Source organism: Catharus ustulatus, chromosome 30 (assembly GCF_009819885.2).
Source record: "Catharus ustulatus isolate bCatUst1 chromosome 30, bCatUst1.pri.v2, whole genome shotgun sequence".
NCBI lineage: Eukaryota > Metazoa > Chordata > Aves > Passeriformes > Turdidae > Catharus > Catharus ustulatus.
The window spans coordinates 1772848-1791216 of record NC_046250.1 but is presented as its reverse complement, the minus strand read 5'-3'; positions in this window follow the sequence as shown (position 1 = coordinate 1791216).

The window sequence follows — 18369 nt, the reverse complement described above, 5'->3', positions numbered from 1 at the left end:
TGGGGTCCCCACCCTCTCCAGGCTGTCAGGGGCCCCAGGAATCCCTAGGGTCCCCTCTCTGTGCTCTTCCAACCTTGGGCTTCTGGGGCTCCCCATTCTCTGTGCTACTGGGGGTTCCCTGCAGCCCCTGGGGGTTCCCTGGCTCCCCCCTTAGCCAAGCCGGGGCTCTTGGAGTCCCGGCACTCCTGTTTTCCCTGACTCTTCTCCAGGCTACGGGGAGTTCCAGGGGATGACCCTCGCCAGGGTGTTCCCCTGTCCAGGCTGAATCCTGGTGTCTCCTCTCTCTGGGATGCACACACCGGTGTTCCAGTGTTCTCCCCTTCCCCATCCCCTCCCGGAATAAAAAAACCTTCCGGGACACCCCCCCAAATCTCCCCAAAGGGCATTTGCGGCTTAGCTTTGGAGTCCTTCAAACTCCAAAAACCTCCCCCTACACTCTCCCGCCAAAGAAAACATTCCCTCCGACGGAGCCCCCGGGATATTTGGACGAGCCGCCCCTCCGCGGTCACAGCGAGGGCTGGACCTCGTGGTCCCTCCAGTTCCAGTTCCTGCTCCTCCTCCTCTATCCTAGCTCTTCCTCCCATTCCTCCTCCTCTTCCCGTACCTCTGTCACCCCTCCTCCTCCTCCTCCTCTTTGTCTTTATCCCTCCAGCCTTCTCCCGCTGCTTCTCCATCACCGCTCCGCAACCCTTATTCCTCGTGCCCCGTTCCCGCAGCCCTCGGCAGGAGTGGGGATGGAGCCGGAACAGGTCGGGATGGGGCAGCACGGGGCTCTGGGCTGCTCCCACCCGCTGGGGGCGGGGAGAACCCGGCCCGGGGAAAAGGAGAGGGAAACTGGGAAAACTGGGGGCTGCAGATCCAAAGTGGGGCTTGGTGCTGGGGGGACCCTGGGTGGGAAATTCCAGCCCTTTGAGCTCTTCCCAGAGGCCTGGAGGTGCTGGAACAGGGACTGAGAGATGGGTGAGGGATCCTAAGAGTGGGATTTTGGGGACAGGATCCGTGGGAATGGGAATGTCCCGCTGCCTTCCCAGGGCAGGGTCACACCTGAGCCAGGTGTGCAGGGCAGGACCTTGCCCTGAGCCCAAGCACTGTCCCACCTGCAGGATCTGCTTCCCCTCAGTCTCTTCCTGCTGGGGCCTCAAGCCCAGCTTGGTGCTGAACAAAGGGGCTGGGCCGGGGTCATTCCCTGGCAGGAGCTGCGCACCCTTTCTGCTCCCTCCCCAAATTCCCTCCCGGGGGCACCAGGAGCTGGGTCAGGAGCCCTGTGGGAGGAAAAAGCAGGTTACACAGGGATGGGGAGGGGGGTCACACACGGCCCCTGAGGGTCCCCCCTCACTCCCACGGTGCCAGGAAGACAAACCCCAACATGGAGCCCCTGTCCACCCACAGCACTTTGGAGGCACGGTCTGGTGGCAGCTCTGGGGACTTGGGGAGTCATGACCAGCCTAAAACCCCATCCCAGCCCCACAGCCACTCCCAGCCCCCTCACCCCACCTCACAGATCCCAGCCGCCACCCCCCCCAAACCACTCTGTGCCATGGAAATGGCCTCAGGATCCATCAAAACTCTTTCCCATCTCTCCCAAGACCCATCCAAATTCTCTCTAAGCCACACAGCCCTTCCAGAACTCCCAAAAATTCCCCCACAGACCTCTCCAAAGCCCCCTAAACCCCTCCCCAGAACCACTAATGCCCCCAAGAGGCACCAAACCCCCTTCCAATCCCCTCAGGATGCCCTAAACCCCTTCCCATCCCCTCATGGCACTGACCAGGAGAGGTTTGTGGACATGAACATCCACAGCTGGCAGCAGTTCAGGCACTTCAGCAGTATTTTAGGCACTTCCATCCCTTTGGGCTCTTTCCAGAAGCCTGGAGATGTTGGATGGGGGACTTCAGAGAGGGATGTGGGATCCCAAGAGTGGGGCTTTGGGGACAGGGTGAGGGGCTGTGTGAGCCACTTGCTGGGGTGTCGGTCTGGGGGCCCCCCTGGTGGTCCCGGGGCCCCAGGCTGCAGAGCTGTCACCACCTCCTGCTTTGGGTGGTGGTTCTGGTGGGACCTCTGCTCCTTGGGGCTCTTCCTGCAGCCACAGAACTTGTAGGGACTCTGCTCCAGGTGGGTCCTCCAGGTGTTCCATGAGCTTTGGGCTCCTACTGGAAGTAGGAGCTCTCCTGGGATCATACAGAGATCATGCTGGGAATGACTGGGAATGACTCCAAGCATGCTGAAGGCAACTGGGATATATTGAGTGTCTGTAACCCTATTGGAGGTGACAGGGACCACACTGGGAGCAACAGGGACCGTGCTGGGGACAACTGGGACCTTGCTGGAGGCAACTGGGATTACAGTGGGAGTGACTGGGCTCTGGCAAACACAGCATGGTGAGGAGCAGGAGAACAACTCTCATCCCAGCCCCACAAATACCCCCTATTCCCATGGATCCCTGCAGCCCCTGCCTCTCACCCCTGCTGTGACTGTACTGAACTTGCAGCATCTCCAGGTTGCTGGTAGATGTGCTGGGTGCACTCACAAACCTGGGTGTGGGAATCCTGATATTCCAGCTCAAATCTGGCCCTGTTCAAAGGGGGTCTCATCCAGGTGCATCTGAAGGTGGGTGAGGAGGCTGGAGCACTGGCTGAAGCTCTTCCCACATTCCAAGCACTTGTAGGGCTTCTCCCTGCCATGAAGCTGCTCAGGGACCACCAGCTCTGAGCTGCATCTGAATCTCTGGCTGCCTTCCTGGCCCAGAGTGGGTCTTTCCTCCTTACAGCTCCCTGAGCTGCATTTGCAGCCCCTCCACGTGCAGGAACTCCCAGGCTTTTTGTCCCACTGAACTTGTCTGCTGTCAAGCCTCTCAAAACAGCCTCTTCCACAAGGTTCTGCTGTAGGGATTTGTCCTCACTGGTCTCCATCCTCAGCTCGTTGCCTGGGGGAGGAAGGACAAGGAGAGCGTGGGATTTGCCTCTGTGCCAGAGGCAAGGGGAAGGAGTTCCCCCCCCCCCCCCCCCCCCCCCCCCGGTGCATCCCCAGCAGGATGGTATTGCCAGTGGGGTTTTCCTGCAGCCAGGGGCTGTGCTGGGCTGGAAGATGGAGCAGGACAGAGGGGAAAAGGGGCACTGACTTCCTTCTCACCTGCCTGCATGTCCCAGAACAACTTCTTCTGCGTCATGGCCTTCTCCTCCTCCATGTGACAAAACTTTGGGAACTGGAATCCGAGTTTTGGGGCAAAACAAGGTGTGATCGCATTAGCTTGGGTGTTCCTCTTGCTCAAGTCTATCCCTAGAGATCCCCAGGTTTCTGGTGTCCATAAAAACTTCCAGACCACCCAGATTCAGCCATGCTCAAAAAACCACCCACCCTGGAGTTCCCCTCTCTGGTCTCTCCACTTTGGGGTTCAGGGAGTCCCTCCTGTCTGGCCTCCTGCAGCTCCAGTGTGTATTGGTATCCCCTCTCTCTGGGCTGCTGGGGCTTCTGGCAGTCCCAGAGGTTCCCCTTCTCTGAGCTCCCCACTTATGTGTCACAGAGTCTCCAGGGCTACTGCCTGTCCGGGGTGCTCATTTCAGGGCCCCGGGGTACCCATGGGTCCCCCTTGTCCATGGTCCCAACACCTCCAGGCTGCCGAGGTTCCCCCAATCCGGGCTCCACGTTCCATGGTCCCGGGAATCCCCCTTATCGGGGCGTTGGCCACCCCCGCAGGCTGCAGAGGGTCCCCCGGCTCCGGTGCCGCCCTTCTCCGCTGTCCCAAGCCCCAGCCCCGCCGGTACCGGGCGATCGCCACGTGGCTCCGGGCTGACAGTGCCGCGCCTGAGCCGGGCAGCCCGAGCCCCAGCGCGGGAGGGTCTCACGCATCCCCCGGCCCAGCGCCGAGGCTGTACCGGCCCCCAACAGCGGTACCCCCAAAACTGTGCCGGCTCGGAGCCGCCGAGCGGGCGCCCGGCCCTTGGCCCCGAGCAGAGAGCTCTGCCCGGGGGCTCCCGGGGAAAGGCGGCGGCGCTCGGCAGCGGCCCCAGCCCGCGGCAATTCCCCCGCATCGGGACAAAATCCTGCCCCAAAGGAGCCACTTGTAACGCCCGCCTGCGGCTCCTCCGTGCCCCCAAAGATCCCGGGAGCTGCCCCGCGCTCGCAGGAGGGGCTTTGGGGCAGGGAGGCTCTGCGGGCACCCCCCGGCTGTGCCCCCTGCCAGGCCGTGTCAGTTCACGCAGTCTTTTGTTTTCTCTGCTTAGATGTGCAAAATCAGTTGCTGCTAAGACAATCCTATCTCAGATTGAAGGATTCCCACCCAAAATGCTGCATTCAGTTGTGACAAACCATTAAAACATCCAAGAGCAAAAGAGACAGCTGATGACAGATCACATCCAAGAACATTTTGGTAAAATATCACAAATATGAACAGAAGCTGAGCAAGTCAACAACGTTAGGAAAAAAGCTTTGAACACTACGACCAGAAGAGCTCACAGGCAATGCATTTGATTGGAATGAGCCCTCTCTGACACATGAATAATGCCATTGAATTTCCCAAACCAGGGAAATGGGAAGCCCTGGCAGCAGCGGCTTCACACACAGCAATGACACAGAACAGGCACGAGGCACTTCTACTTGCAATTAAGAACTTTTGAGTTTTACTATAACCACGATTATTATAGAGTCAAAAAGACGAAAAATACTACTACTACTACTACTACTATAAATAATAATAGCAATAATAGAGATAATAGCAATAATTATAATGGTAGTAAAAGCCCTACCATACTTATACTAGATTTTGGTAAGGGGGGGCTCTAGGAGCATTTTCTGTGAGAGGCTGCTGGAAGCAGCTGCTCCTCCATATCCTGAAGAGTCAGTGCCAGCTGGCTCCAGGACGGACCGGCTGCTGGACCAGTTAGAAATGGTGCAAATGCTTTTGGGATAACAGATTTGAAAGAAAGAAAAATGGTTTAATAGTTGTAACTGTGACCAGGGAAGAGCAGGGTGAGAACATGAGAGAGAAACTGTGCACACAGGCAGGGCAGGGCAGGAGGAAGGGGTGGAGCTGATTGCCCCGAGATTCCGTGGTGCAGTCCGTGCTGAGGAAGCTGGGTCCCTGTGGGTGCAGGAGGTAGAGCTGGGAAGGAGGGAGGGATGGGCAGAAGGTGTTTTTACTTTTTTATTTTACTTCTCTCTATCCTGCTCTGATTTGGAGAGCAATACATTCAATTAATATCTCCAATTTCGAACTTGTTTTTCCCATGATAGCATTTGCTGAGTGATCTGCCCCGGTGCTTATCTCAACCCAGTAAGCCTCCATTGTCTTTCCTCTCTCCTGTCCATCTCTGGAGGGGAGTGAGAGAGCAGCTTTGTTGGGTGCCTGGCATCCAGCCAAGGTCAACTGACAACACTTCCTTTCTCTCATTCTTTCTTTCTTTCCAGAGGTCACTGTGAGGAGGTTGAGTGGGGCTTTGATGGAGGGAGTGAAGGTGGTGGGGAGTAGCAGGGACAGGAGCCCCAGGGATGTGGGACAGGCACGAGAGGGGCCCAGGCAGCTGGCAGGGGACAAGGCCTGTCCCCCTGGGCCAGCAGCAGCCCCGTGCCCTGCCCAAGGCGCTCCCACCAGGGGCTGGGCCCAGAGGCAGGGGGAGAGCCCAGTCCCGGGGGCGGCGTTTCTGCCCCGACCCCCGTCCAGCCCAGCCTCCCCCGAGTGCGCAGTGACCGCTGGCACGGCTGCACTGGACAGCGGGACCTGCTGGGGACACTGAGAGCTGCCCCACTGTGACACTGCCCGTGGGATTTCACAGGCACCAAACAAATGACAGCCAGCCCCGCTCCTTGGGATGTCTCAGGCCCCAGGAGTGTCCCAAGTGTGGGGGAGCTTCTCCCAGAGCTCTCATTTGACCAGATACCAACGGAGGCACCACTGAGGGAAGCCCTGCGAGTGCCCCGAGTGCAGGCAGAGCTTTGTGCCTGTCTTAGGCTGCAATGCCAGATGTAACCAGAAGTATATATTCTATCCCCATCTGCTAAAACCAGGTGGAGCAGTGTTCCTTATCCCTTCCATGACCCATCCCTCATAACTCCAGGGGGGATATCCTCTGTGAATAGGCCAGCTGTTAAAGCCAGGAGGGGCAGTTTTCTTTATCTCTTCCAGGACCCATCCTTTGTCCAGGAAGATATTTTCTGTTAAAATAAGCCATAAAGTCTTACTGCATGACTGATCAAATCACATCATCCCATTGTGAGATGCACACCCCCACCCAAGGGGAAGAGCCAATCAGTTCCTACCTAAATAAAATCTGAAATTTTAAACATCAGAGAAGCCTTTTTCCACTAAATTCCCAGAGGAAGAACAAGACCATCTTCATCACCACTAGACCCTGAAAAAGAAAGTACACCCTTCTCCAAAATCATTGCTTCATCAAAACCACATCTGTCACTGCAGGAAAATTATAGCCACCATTTAATCAGACCAACAGGCTGACCAACAGGGTGTCAGGTTGTATTCTGACTCTGTCAGTGTTCTGCTTTTTATATTACTATATTTTTACTTTAATTTTCCTCATAAAACACTGTTATTCCTATTCCCATATCTTTGCCTGAGAGCTCCTTAATTTCAAAGTTAGATTTATATAGAGGAAGGGAGTTTACATTTTCCATTTCAAGAGAGGCTCCTGCCTTCCTTAGCAGAGATCTGTTTTTCAAACCAAGACAGTGCACTGCTCCAGCTCCATCCCCCATGGCAGGATCCGCGCTGGATGATCCCCAGTGACCCCCAGTGAGCAGAGCCCTGCTGAGCCCTGGTGCTGCTGATCCGTGTTGGGAACACACCTGGCTGGGGGCTCCACGTCCTCCTGGCTCCCCATGGCCTCGATTTTCTTTGCATTTCTCTTTGTCCTTCCAAAACACCCAAAACTGGGTGAAAATAAAGACGTTGAACTAAAACAGTGGATGGGGACATGGGGGGATTTGCCAGGGCACGTGGAGGCCTCGGGGTTCGAGGGAGTTGAGGGTTCCTGGGAGGGACTTGGGGGTTGCTCAGGGCTTTGGGCACCTCAGGCCGAATGGCTCCGGCTGTACTGGGAGACTCTGGTGGAGGTTCTGGGGCAGCTGATAAAGTAGCCCCGGCCCTGGAACTGTTCCCATGTCCCCCGCCCGTTCCTGTGTCACCCCACTCCCGGTCCTGTCCTGCTCCCATCCCAGTCTGGATCCCATTCCCTGTCCCTGTCCTGTATTCCGTCTGGTTGCCTTTCCCATATTTCCAGGCCCATATTCCTTGTCCTGTTCCCATTCTCATATTCCTTCTCCTGTTTACATACTTCCATTTCTATATTCCCTGTCCCGTTTCATAGTTCCTATTCCCAGTTCCGCTCCCGTATTCCCATTTCCAATCCCGGTCCCATCTTCTTAATCCTCATCCCATATTCTCTCTGAGGTTGCTGTTTCCACATTCACTGTCCTGTTTCCATGTCCCCATCCCCTGTCCCATTCCCCAATAGCGTCCTATATTCCAGGTCCCACTGCCAGTCACTGTCCCCAGTCCTGGTCCCATTCCTATATTTCCGGTCCCTATCCAGTATTTCCAGTCCCTGTTCCGTATTTCCAGTCCAATTCCACATCCCCATTTCATCCCTGTCCCCACTTCCTATCTCTGCCCCTGCACCCTGTTCCCAGTCCCTACCCCCATTCCCGGTCCCATTTCTGAGGGCTGCCTTTCCCACGGGGGCCTCCACAGCTCAGGCTGCCTGTGCCACACGAACCGTTCAGCCGTGCTGCTGTCCTTGGCCAGCTGCACCGAGCACAAGGCTTTGGGCATTGCTCAGAGGCCCCCAGCTGGCCACAGCAGCCCATGCTGCCAGCAGCCCTGGGCCTCAGAGCCCTCCTTCATGCTGGGGCCATGGGCCTGCACCAGGCTCCTGATCCTGCCACAGGAGCGAGGCTGCAGCTCCGGCCTTTGGGCCCTGCGCCGCAGCAGCCCAGGGCAGGCCCGGCTGCAGAGCTCACAGCCCCACTGTGGTTTCACTTGAACACTTCTGAACACTAATTCCCATCCCATATTCTTTCTCTGCTTGCTGCTTCCGAATTCCCTGTCCTCTTCCCATATTCCTATTCCTGGTTCCAGTCCCGGTCCCTCCTCCGTACTCCCGGTTCCTGTCCCCATTCCTGGTCCCGGTCCCACTCCCGTATTCCCGGTCCCTGTCCCCATTCCCGGTCCCTGTCCATATCCCCGATCCCTGTCCCCATTCCCGCTCCCTGCCCCCTCACACTGAACGCCGCGGCCATCACTCCCGGCTCCACCCAGCCCTCACGTGACCGGGGAAACACCGCACTGCTGCCGCTCACCAATCACAGCACGGGATCGCTTCTGTATTTGCATAACCACGCCCTTGGGTGTGGCCCCGCCCCCCGCCGGCTGTAGCCGCCTCCGGACGCTGTTTGCTCTGAGCTCCCTCCCAGCGCTCCCAGTTAGAGCGGTACTGGCAGGCAAAGCGCTCCAGTTCTTTCCCAGGGTTCTCAGGATGGCTCGCGGTGCTCCCAGTACCCTTCCCACTGCTCCCAGTATCATTCCGATTGCTGCGTGGGGGGGGGCCACTTAGAAACCCCCCCAGGGCAGAGCGGAGCTGCTTTTGGGTGTCCGCACGTACCCGAGCGGGGCTGGGAGCGAAGGAGGAGTGGGAGGAAGAGGAGCAGGGGGAGAAGGAGGAGGAGGGACACAAGACGAGCAGCAAGAACAGGAACAGGAGGAGCGGGAAAACCTCGCGCTTCCCCTGCCCGACCGCTCAGCCCTTGTTTTTCCCCCAAACCAAGATTTCCCGTTCCTACACGTTGGCCCCATGGAGGAGGAGGCTGTGAGGAAGATGGCCCAGACATCCCAGACGGGTAAGGAGGAAGTCACTGGCCCTTTTCCTCTCTCTTCTGCTCCATCTCCCAGCCCAGCACGGTCCCCGGCGCTGGACAACCCCGCTGCTGACGCCGTCCTGCCGGGGACTCACGGGAGGGATCGTCTTCCCTCTGTCCTTGTATTCCTGCCCCAGACACGGAGCTGCCTCTCCCTTGTGTCACTACACCCACGGTGGCACCTCCAAGGCCTCCTGTGCCCTGCTGTCACCACACCCGCCGTGGCACCTCTATGGCCACCAGTCGCTCATCCTGGCACTCCTGGTGGCATGGCCAGGTCGCATGTCCCCTGTCACTGCCACACCCCTCATGGGTACACCGGGCACATCCACGCCCTGTTGTGCCCCCTCCCATGGCCGGGGCACACCACGGCCCCTGCCGAGCTGCCCTGTAAATGGCCTCCCTTGCAAGTAGCCAGTAAGGAAAAAAATGGAATTGTTACCATGACACCTGAATGCAGTTTATCTCTTTCGTTCATCCCAAGAAGTTGAGTAATATTGTCGGTGTTGTACTTATGAGGAGTGGAATGTCTGAGTCCACCAGGCAGGAACAGCTTTATTCTGGAGTGAAAGCTGAATGCTGGATGCTGAAGTAATTTCAGAGAAGCTCAGAATGTGCTGAGTTGGAAGGGCCCATCAGGATCATTGAGTCCAACTCGTGTCACTGCACAGGACACCACAACATTTCCACCGTGGGCCTGAGAGCACTGTCCAAATGCTTCTTGTCCTAAGACAGACTTGGGACTGGGACCACTTTCCTGGGGACCCTGTTCCAGTGCTCAAGGCACCCTCTAGGTGAAAAACTTTTTCCTGATATCTGACCTAAGCCTCCCCTGACTCAGCTCCAGACATTTCTTTGAGTCCTGTCCCTGCTCGTGAGAGTGAAGAGATAGGAAGATGTTGAAGAGGTCAGTGAAGTCTGACCTGAGTCTCCTCGTCTCCAGCTGAAAAACCAGGTGTCCTCAGCTGTTCCTCACAGAGCCCCTCCAGACCCTTCCCCATCCTTGTGACCTCCTCTGACATTCTGCAATGGCTTTACGTATTTTCTATGTTGTGCTGTCACCCAAGGTGAGGCCACCCCAGTGCAGAGCAGTGTGTGACAATCCCCTCCCTGGCCCGGCTGCTGCTGCTGGGCCTGCTGCCCCAGGACACGGTGGCACTTTGGAGTGCCAGGGCACTGCTGACTCATGTTCAACTTGCCCTTGGCCAGGACCCCCAGGTCCCTCCCCGCAGCTGCTCTCCAGCCTCACCTTCCCAGGGCATACACCCAGGCAGGGGTGCCCCATCCCAGGGGCAGAACCCGACACTGCCCTTGTTAAACTCCACACAGTTGGTGATTGCCCATCTCTAGTTGTGAGGTCTCTGTGGAGCCTCTCTGCCCTCCAGCTCCTCCCAGTTTAGTGTCATCAGTAAATTCACTGATTATCCCTTTAAGTCCTGTGTTCAGGTCGTTGAAGAGCTGGGGCTGGCAGTGGAGCCCTGCAGAACGCACTGGTGACCACTGCCAGCATGGTGTCACCCCCAGTCACTGCCACCCTCGGTGCCTGACCCCTGAGCCAGTTGCTCACCCATCCTACAATGTGCTTATCCAGCTCTGTGCTGGACACTTTGTCCAGAAGCATTCTGGGTGACTCAGTACCAAAAGCTTTGCTGAAATCCAGAAAGATTCCATCTGCTGGCTTTCCTGCATCAACCGAGTGGGTTTTACCCTGTTGTAGAAGGAAATCAGACTTCACAAGCAGAACGTTCCGCTCATGAAGCTGTGCTGACTCTGACTGATGCCTGTATTGTCCTCCAGGTGTTTTTCAATACTTCCAGAATAAACTTTTCTATGATTTTATCAGGTATCAAAGTAAGACTGACTGGCCTGGAGTCTCTGTGGTCCTCCTTCTTGTCATCCTTGACAGTTGGGACAACATTCACCAGCCTCTAGCTAGCTGGGACCCCTCAAATCCCAGATGTGAGCTCTGTGTTTGCTCTGATTTCTCCGGGATAGCAGCCTGCTCACGCCCACATGAATGAGCTTCTATTCTTCTCAGGCAAACCCACTCTGAGGACAGTAATGGTTCAAAGAATAATTAAAAATACTTCCTGATTACAGGCATAAAGTCATTGCAGATAAAACAGTCTCTTCAAAAGGTCTTTAAGGTGGGACTCACAGGGCACAAGTGAACTGCCATGAAAGTCAGGTTGGAAAAAGAAGTCTTAATCATGTTTGTGAATAGTACAAAATCCCAGCTTCAGGGGAAGTTGAGGCATGTGTTATTCTGGAAGGAATTGTCTTAAGTGGACACACTGTACTGGTTGTTCTTTGCAAAGATAAGGAATCTGCCACATTCTGCTGTTTAAATTAAATTGTCTGATTACATTTCAGGGATTTTGGTGGCTTGGAAGCAGTTTGGTGCCATTTTGTGAGCATTTTCTTTCTTGTGCATTTCAGCTCTGTTTGAGGAACTGTCTCCTGTGTTTTCCTGTAGAAAGCAGGCGTTCTTTATTTGGCTGGATGTGTGGGGCGTAACTCCACCAAGCTCAGTCACTGATAATAGAAAATGCTTCTGTTTCTATACTCTATTTTATACACATATTCACTGATTTTCCTGGAATAAACATACATATGATAATCCTTTCCCCAAAAATCATTATCATATTTTCTCTTCCTTTTCCGCATATGTTCTTCTGAACTGGGGGTCTCTTTGGTGGACCCTGTGATTGGCAACCCCAAGGTCACACCTGAGCTGGTAAAAGCTGGTACAGCTGGGCTGGATGCTTTCCAGTTCTTCCTACAGCAAAAGCATCGTGCGGTTCCATAGGCCAGTGGGTTTTTTAAAAATAAGCATTGTATTAACTCGATGCCTTTTCCAGGGCTACCTAAAATCAGAGACCAGGGAATAAAAAGTGGTTGTATTTGTTGAAGGGTCTTCAGGTACATCTTGGGCAGACAAGGCCCCACCAGGAGCTACACCCAAAAATGGACAGAAACCTTTCCTCAAAACAAAGGAAACCAGTAAAACCTCAGTCAACAACCACTAGTCAGGAAAATTCAGGGGGAGCCATGTGGGGGTTTGAACTTGGGGGGATTCCGCTGGGGTTGAGGGCCCCCTGCAGCATCTCCTCAAACACCCCCAGGTTTGGGGGCCTTGGTGTCCTCACCCCCACTTCCATCCTGGGGCTCTGAGGGGCTCGGGGTGTCCTTGTTGCCCATCTCTGTGCTTTGGGTCATCTTGGGGTGTTCTCCAGGTAGGGAACAGCCAAAGCAGCCACAGGGTTTGGGGCTTGGGCTTTGCAGGAAGTTTTGTGTCTCTGCTTCAGTGCCATGTCCAGGACTTCAGGTCCTTGGCACGTGCAATTTCCTAGAGTCCAGTGGTGGGAAAAGCTGGGTTTAGGTGAGAAAAACTGGGTTTAAATGTTGCCTTCGGACAGCAGGTGAAACATTGGGAATTCTGGTGCTGACAGGGGTTCTGCAGCTTCCCTGGAAATTCTCCTTTGCTCTGCCCTTGATGAATCTGAAAGAACCAGTCAGTTTGGGGTGAGCCCATGACTTAAGAGAGATGGAAAAGATGTGGGAGGACCCAGAAGCTGACTGGGAGCACTGGGAGTGAACTCAGAGTGCTGGGAGTGAACGTCACTCACGGAGTGATGTGGGGAAAGCACTGGGGGAGATAAGAGGTGAGACTGGGATGATGCAGGGAGCAACACTAAGTCCACCAGGAACGAACTGAGAGTCAGCTGGGAGCAGTGGTTGGAACTGGGAGCGCTCAGGGGAACCTGGGAGTCTTGCTGGGAACACTAGTTGGAACTGGGAGCACTGGGAGGGGGCACTGGGAGCAGTGGACACCCCATCATGTCCCATTTGCACAAGTCCAGCTCCCCCCTGGCTGGGCAGGTGTGGAGGTGTCAGGGGGTCCCCCACAGTTTTTGGGTCCCCCCAAGCAGTGAGGGTTTGATTGGCAGTTGGGGGGGAACAGGGTGGGGGGAGGCAGGGTCCAGGTGGGGGATTTGAGGTGTGCTGGGAACAGGAGTGGCCCCCAGGAATGACGGACCCCAGGAATGAGGGATCCGGACCCCCCTGAACTCCCCATTCCCGGACATGGAGACCCTCCTGAACCTCCGTTCCTGGGCACAGAGACCCCCTGCACTCTCTTCCCTGCCACCAGGACCCCCCTGAACGCCATTATCCTCAACCGGGACCCTCCTGAACCCTCTTATCCTGAACCAAGACCCTCTCTGAATGCCCTTATCCTCAACTGGGATCCCCCTGAACCCTCTTATCCTGAACCAGGACCCCCCTGAACTGTCCATTCCCGGGCACACGGAGCCTCGGCAGCTGCTTTGTTCTGGCACTGGAAGCCTCTTGCACACCCTGAAGCCCCCGATCTTCTCACTGTGGAACCCATGGAACCTCCAACCTTCTATCATGGGACCCCTTGAACCTCCCAGTCGCCTCCCATGTGTTATGAATGGATTCTTTAATTTGTCCAGTTTATGAAACAAAATTAAATTCCGCACCAATGTTAAATTTAGCAGCAATTTTTAATAGCAGCAATTGTATAGAAGTGAATACAATTAAAAACTATTAGTTACATATATTTTAGTATATACAAAATCTGGCAGAGAGTAATTTAGTATAACTGAGGTTTGGTTTGAATAAGGCATAAGCAAAACCGACCAGGTTACACCAACTGGGGGTACGGATGGGGCCCTTCCCTCTGCACAAAATCAATCAAGGTAAAAATCTCACTTATATACTATATGCTAATACATATTAATATAGAATCTTCTGGAAAGCTCCTCCTACTTTCTATTCCTAAAATCTACGTCACTGTGTTGTGTTGCGCATGCTCCACCAGTAGTTGGGGGTCTCTCATCCTCTCAAGGGTCTTCTTTCCGATGAAGGCTCTGGGTCTTCCTCAGTGTCCGCTGTGAAACCTTGCAGGTAGTGCAAGTACACTAAGCTTAAGGTTATATAATTAGGCCTATGTTTCCATAACAAGTTTGATCCAAGTGTCCAATGGCGGAAATTATCCCAATTTAGCCCATTTCAAGGTCAAAACTTTATTTCTAGGTGCTGTTATCAGACCTACATCCTTACTATCCTCCCTCCCACTGAACATCTCAAGGATTCTGCTTTGTCCCTTTTTTTTTCTTTTTGCTTTGTAACAATTAAGTACGATTTTTCTATTGATATAAAGCAACAATATTGCTAATATAGTTACAATTTAATTAGCACAAATCATATTTATAATACATGGGACGCCCTGCAGCCCCCAATGCGCTTCTCTTCCCCAAACCCCAAACCCTGGGGGTGCTTTGGCTGTTTCCAGCCTGGAGGACACCCTGAGCACCTGATGGGGGATGAAGCCAAGTCATACCTCGAGGATAAGCATTTGCAGATTTTATTCTTGTTAGCACAGAGCAGGATCCAGGGATTCCCCCAAAGGCCAGGGGTTCCCCGAAGGCCGGGGGTTACCCCAAAGGTCGCTCCCCGCTCCCCCATCAGTAAAGCTTTGCATGATCAGGACATTTTATTGAGTGAAGGCATCAATGCTCCTTGGTTACAGACAGCAGAACTTTTGATTAATTAATATCCCTCCTCCTATGCGAATTATCCCAGGGTGCAGCTCTTCCCTCCCTGGGGTCTGAGCGGGTGAGCGATGGCTCTGGGCTGGATGAGCTCCGACTACCATCTCCCACTGCCAGAATTTCCTTTTCCCACAGAAATTTCTCAGCCCAAGTGCTCAGAGTTGCCAATCATCTGTTACCTGACAGTGACAATGACAGGGACAGTGACAGGGTCAGGGACAATGACAGTAACAGGAACAGAGGCAGTGAGAGTGACACTGACAGACCCAACCCAGACACCTCCCACACACCCCAGCCTGGCCCGACAGGGTCCCCAAAACGCCCCCAGTGCTCCCAGTGACCTCCCCCAGTGCTCTCAGTGACCCACCCAGTGCTCCCAGTATCCCATGTGCCACTCCCAGTATCCCCAGTATGACCAGTTCCCCCCAGTACTCCCAGTATCCTTTTCCAGTTACCCCCAATACCCCCATGTCCCTCCCAGTTCCCCACAAAGATTTAGCAGAAAAACCCCTCAGAAATACAGGGATTGAGCCCCCACAAGACTTGGATCGATCCTGATCATCCCAAAATAACCTCCCTAGGAGTTCCTGCTCTCTGTTCTCTCTACTTTGGACTTCTGGGGGTCCTGTGTGTATTGAGGGTTTTCCTCTCTGGGGTCCCCACCCTCTCCAGGCTGTCAGGGGTCCCAGGAATCCCTAGGGTCCCCCCTCTGTGCTCTTCCAACCTTGGGCTTCTGGGGCTCCCCATTCTCTGTGCTACTGGGGGTTCCCTGCAGCCCCTGGGGGTTCCCTGGCTCCCCCTCTCTGGGTTCCCCCTTAGCCAAGCCGGGGCTCTTGGAGTTCCGGCGCTCCTGTTTTCCCTGACTCTTCTCCAGGCTACGGAGAGTTCCAGGGGATGACCCTCGCCAGGGTGTTCCCCTGTCCAGGCTGAATCCTGGTGTCTCCTCTCTCTGGGATGCACACACCGGTGTCCCAGTGTTCTCCCCATCCCCTCCCGGAATAAAAAAATCTCCCGGGACACCCCCCCAAATCTCCCCAAAGGGCATTTGCGGCTTAGCTTTGGAGTCCTTCAAACTCCAAAAACCTCTCCCTACACCCTCCCGCCAAAGAAAACATTCCCTCCGACGGAGCCCCCGGGATATTTGGACGAGCCGCCCCTCCGCGGTCACCTGTGGGGGGGGATAACAGTGCCCCTGGGGGCGGAAGGGCTGCGGACACAGCGAGGGCTGCACCTCGTGGTCCCTCCACGTCCAGTTCCTGCTCCTCCTCCTCTATCCCAGCTCTTCCTCCCACTCCTCCTCCTGTTCCTATTCCTCCTCCATGTGGGGGTACAGCTGGTTCATACTGGCAGTGACTGAGGTGGTATTTGGATGATATTGGGAGTGACTGGACTAATACTGGGAGTACCTGAGTGTGATTGGGAACACACCGTGCACATCGTCCGTGTACTGGGGGTGATTGGGAGCAACTGGGACCGCGCTGGGATCAAATGATGTACTGCGTCTGACTGGGTTTATCTAGCTGGAGGCTACTGGGACCACACTGGGAGTAATTTGAAGTAACTGAGATTATACTGGGATCGTACTGGGAGTAATTTGAAGTAACTGGGATTATACTGGGACCATACTGGGAGTGCTGGCATGTGACTAGGACCGTACTGGAGTTTATTGAGATCATATTGGTGTAAAAAGGGAGCAGCTGGGATCACACTTTGTGCTGCTGGGAGCAACGGAGCGAAACCAGGATCGTGCTGCAAGCAAATTGGAGTAACTGGGAATGGCTGGGTACATACTGGAGGCAACTGGGATACTCTGGGCATGACTGGGATCATAACGGGATAACTAGCATAATACTGGGGCCGATGGGAGTATCTGGGAATGACCACGAGCCTGCTGAGGGCAACTGAGATATACTGGGAGTGTCTGTAACCATACTGTGGGTGACTGGGAACAGCTGAGTCCGTGCTGGGTGAGACTGGGATCACATTGAGGATGACTGGAATCATACTGGGGTTGATTGGCGGTGGCTGTGAGCAACTGGAATCGTGCTGGAAGCAACTGGGAGGAGGTGGGAGTAACTGGGAGCATGCTGAGGGTGACTGGGATATACTGGGAAAGACAGGGAGCCACAGGGATTGTACTGGAGGCTACTGGGCATGCTGGCATTGACAGGGAGAACTGGGATCAAACTGGGAGTGACTGGGATTAGACTGCAAGTGGCTGGGATCATACTGGGAGTGACTGGGATTAGACTGCAAGTGACTGGGATCATACTGGGAGTGGCCCTTCCCAGCAGTGGGACCTCCTGCTCCCCTTGTCCTGCACAGGGACCTCCCTGGATCCCCTATTTCTGGACATCAGGTCCCCCTGCTCCCCTTTTCCCAGCCATCTCGTGTCTCCCAGCCTCCAAACTGTCCATGTTCTTGTCCCTGGGACACTCTACAATGCCTTGGATCCCCATTCCTGCCTTTCCCAACCCCCAACCCCATTTTTCTGCTAAACCAGAGACCCCTGAACTCCACTCTCACCAACATCCTGGGTGTCCCCACCCTGTTACCCCCCTTTTTTGGGAAATCCTGGACTCCCCTTTCCTAGGCACCAGGACTCCCTGGAGCTCCCTTCTACCTCTCCAAGTCCCTGCCCCCGATATGCTTGACCCTGAGACCCCCTGAACCCCCATTCCTGAGAACTGAGATGCCCTTTTATCCCTTTGCCCAGTACAGAGACCCCTCCCCTGCACCCCCATATCTGGCACCAACACAACCTTTTCCCGGCCACCCCACCTGTCCCAGCCCCCAGCTCCACCCTTTTCCTTGGCCATGGGAGCCCTGGGCCCCCACTCCTGCATTTGCCAGCCCCCAGCCCCTCCTTTCCTTACACTGAGGAGCCCCTTCCCTGGGCACAGGATTCCCTGGACACCCCATCCCATTTCTCCCAGTCCCTGCATCCCTGCACCCCTCTTTCCCTGACTCTGAACCCCTGAACCTCTTTCCCAGCTCCCCCAGCTCTTCAAATCCCCCCTTTCCTTGACCAGTTGAGCCCCCTGGATCCCTAAACTCTCACCCCCCACTCCAGCTCCCCCAAATCTCTGTGTCCCCCTCAGTTCTCCACTCCCTGCAGAACCTGGAAGTGGCACTGCCAGAGCCCAGCCTGGCGTCCCCAGTCATTGATTGTGGGGAAAGTGGATGGGACCCCCTGCGAGTGCTGGGACAGCACGCAGGGCCGGATGGAGCCACAGACACCAGGGATGGCGGTGAGAGCTAAGCTGGGATATTGGGCTAGCCAGTGCTGGGATATTGGGATAGCCAGACCCAGCTCAGGGAGAGGAACTGGCACAACAGTGACCTGGAGATGTGGCCAGTACAACCAGATCGGGGGGGACTGGGGAGAGCCAGAGGCTTGGCTGGGATCTGTGGCACTGGGATGGGAATTCAGGGAACTCCAAGGGTTTCTGTAGGGCTGGAACAAAATTCCATGGGTCTGTTCTCATTCCCAGGTCTCCATACAGTGCAGGTTGTTTCCAGCTGTGACCTCCTGTCCAAGGGAACATCCATGGATCCCACCAGTATGGCTACCACGGGTGGGATTTGATTTCCTTCCAGCTGGGATCTGGGGGCTTTGCAGTGTCCAACGGTGCTACTTGAATCACTCAGAGGTGCTGGGAATCCAAAGGGATCATCGTGGAGCAGATGAAGCATTAGGGGAAACACCTGTGTGGAAGAGCTCCCAAAATCCATCAGCTATGGTCATGAGGCTTGGGAGCAAAAAGGTGGGTGTGGGAGGGGAATCCCTATGGGAGTGTGGGATTCAGGAATGGGAGACTTTGGAATGCAGAAATTCCCATGTAATTTCCATGGCTGTATCTCACTCTCATTCCAGTCAGTGAGAATTCCATGGATGGATCCTCCCAACCCATTGCCATGGGAATTC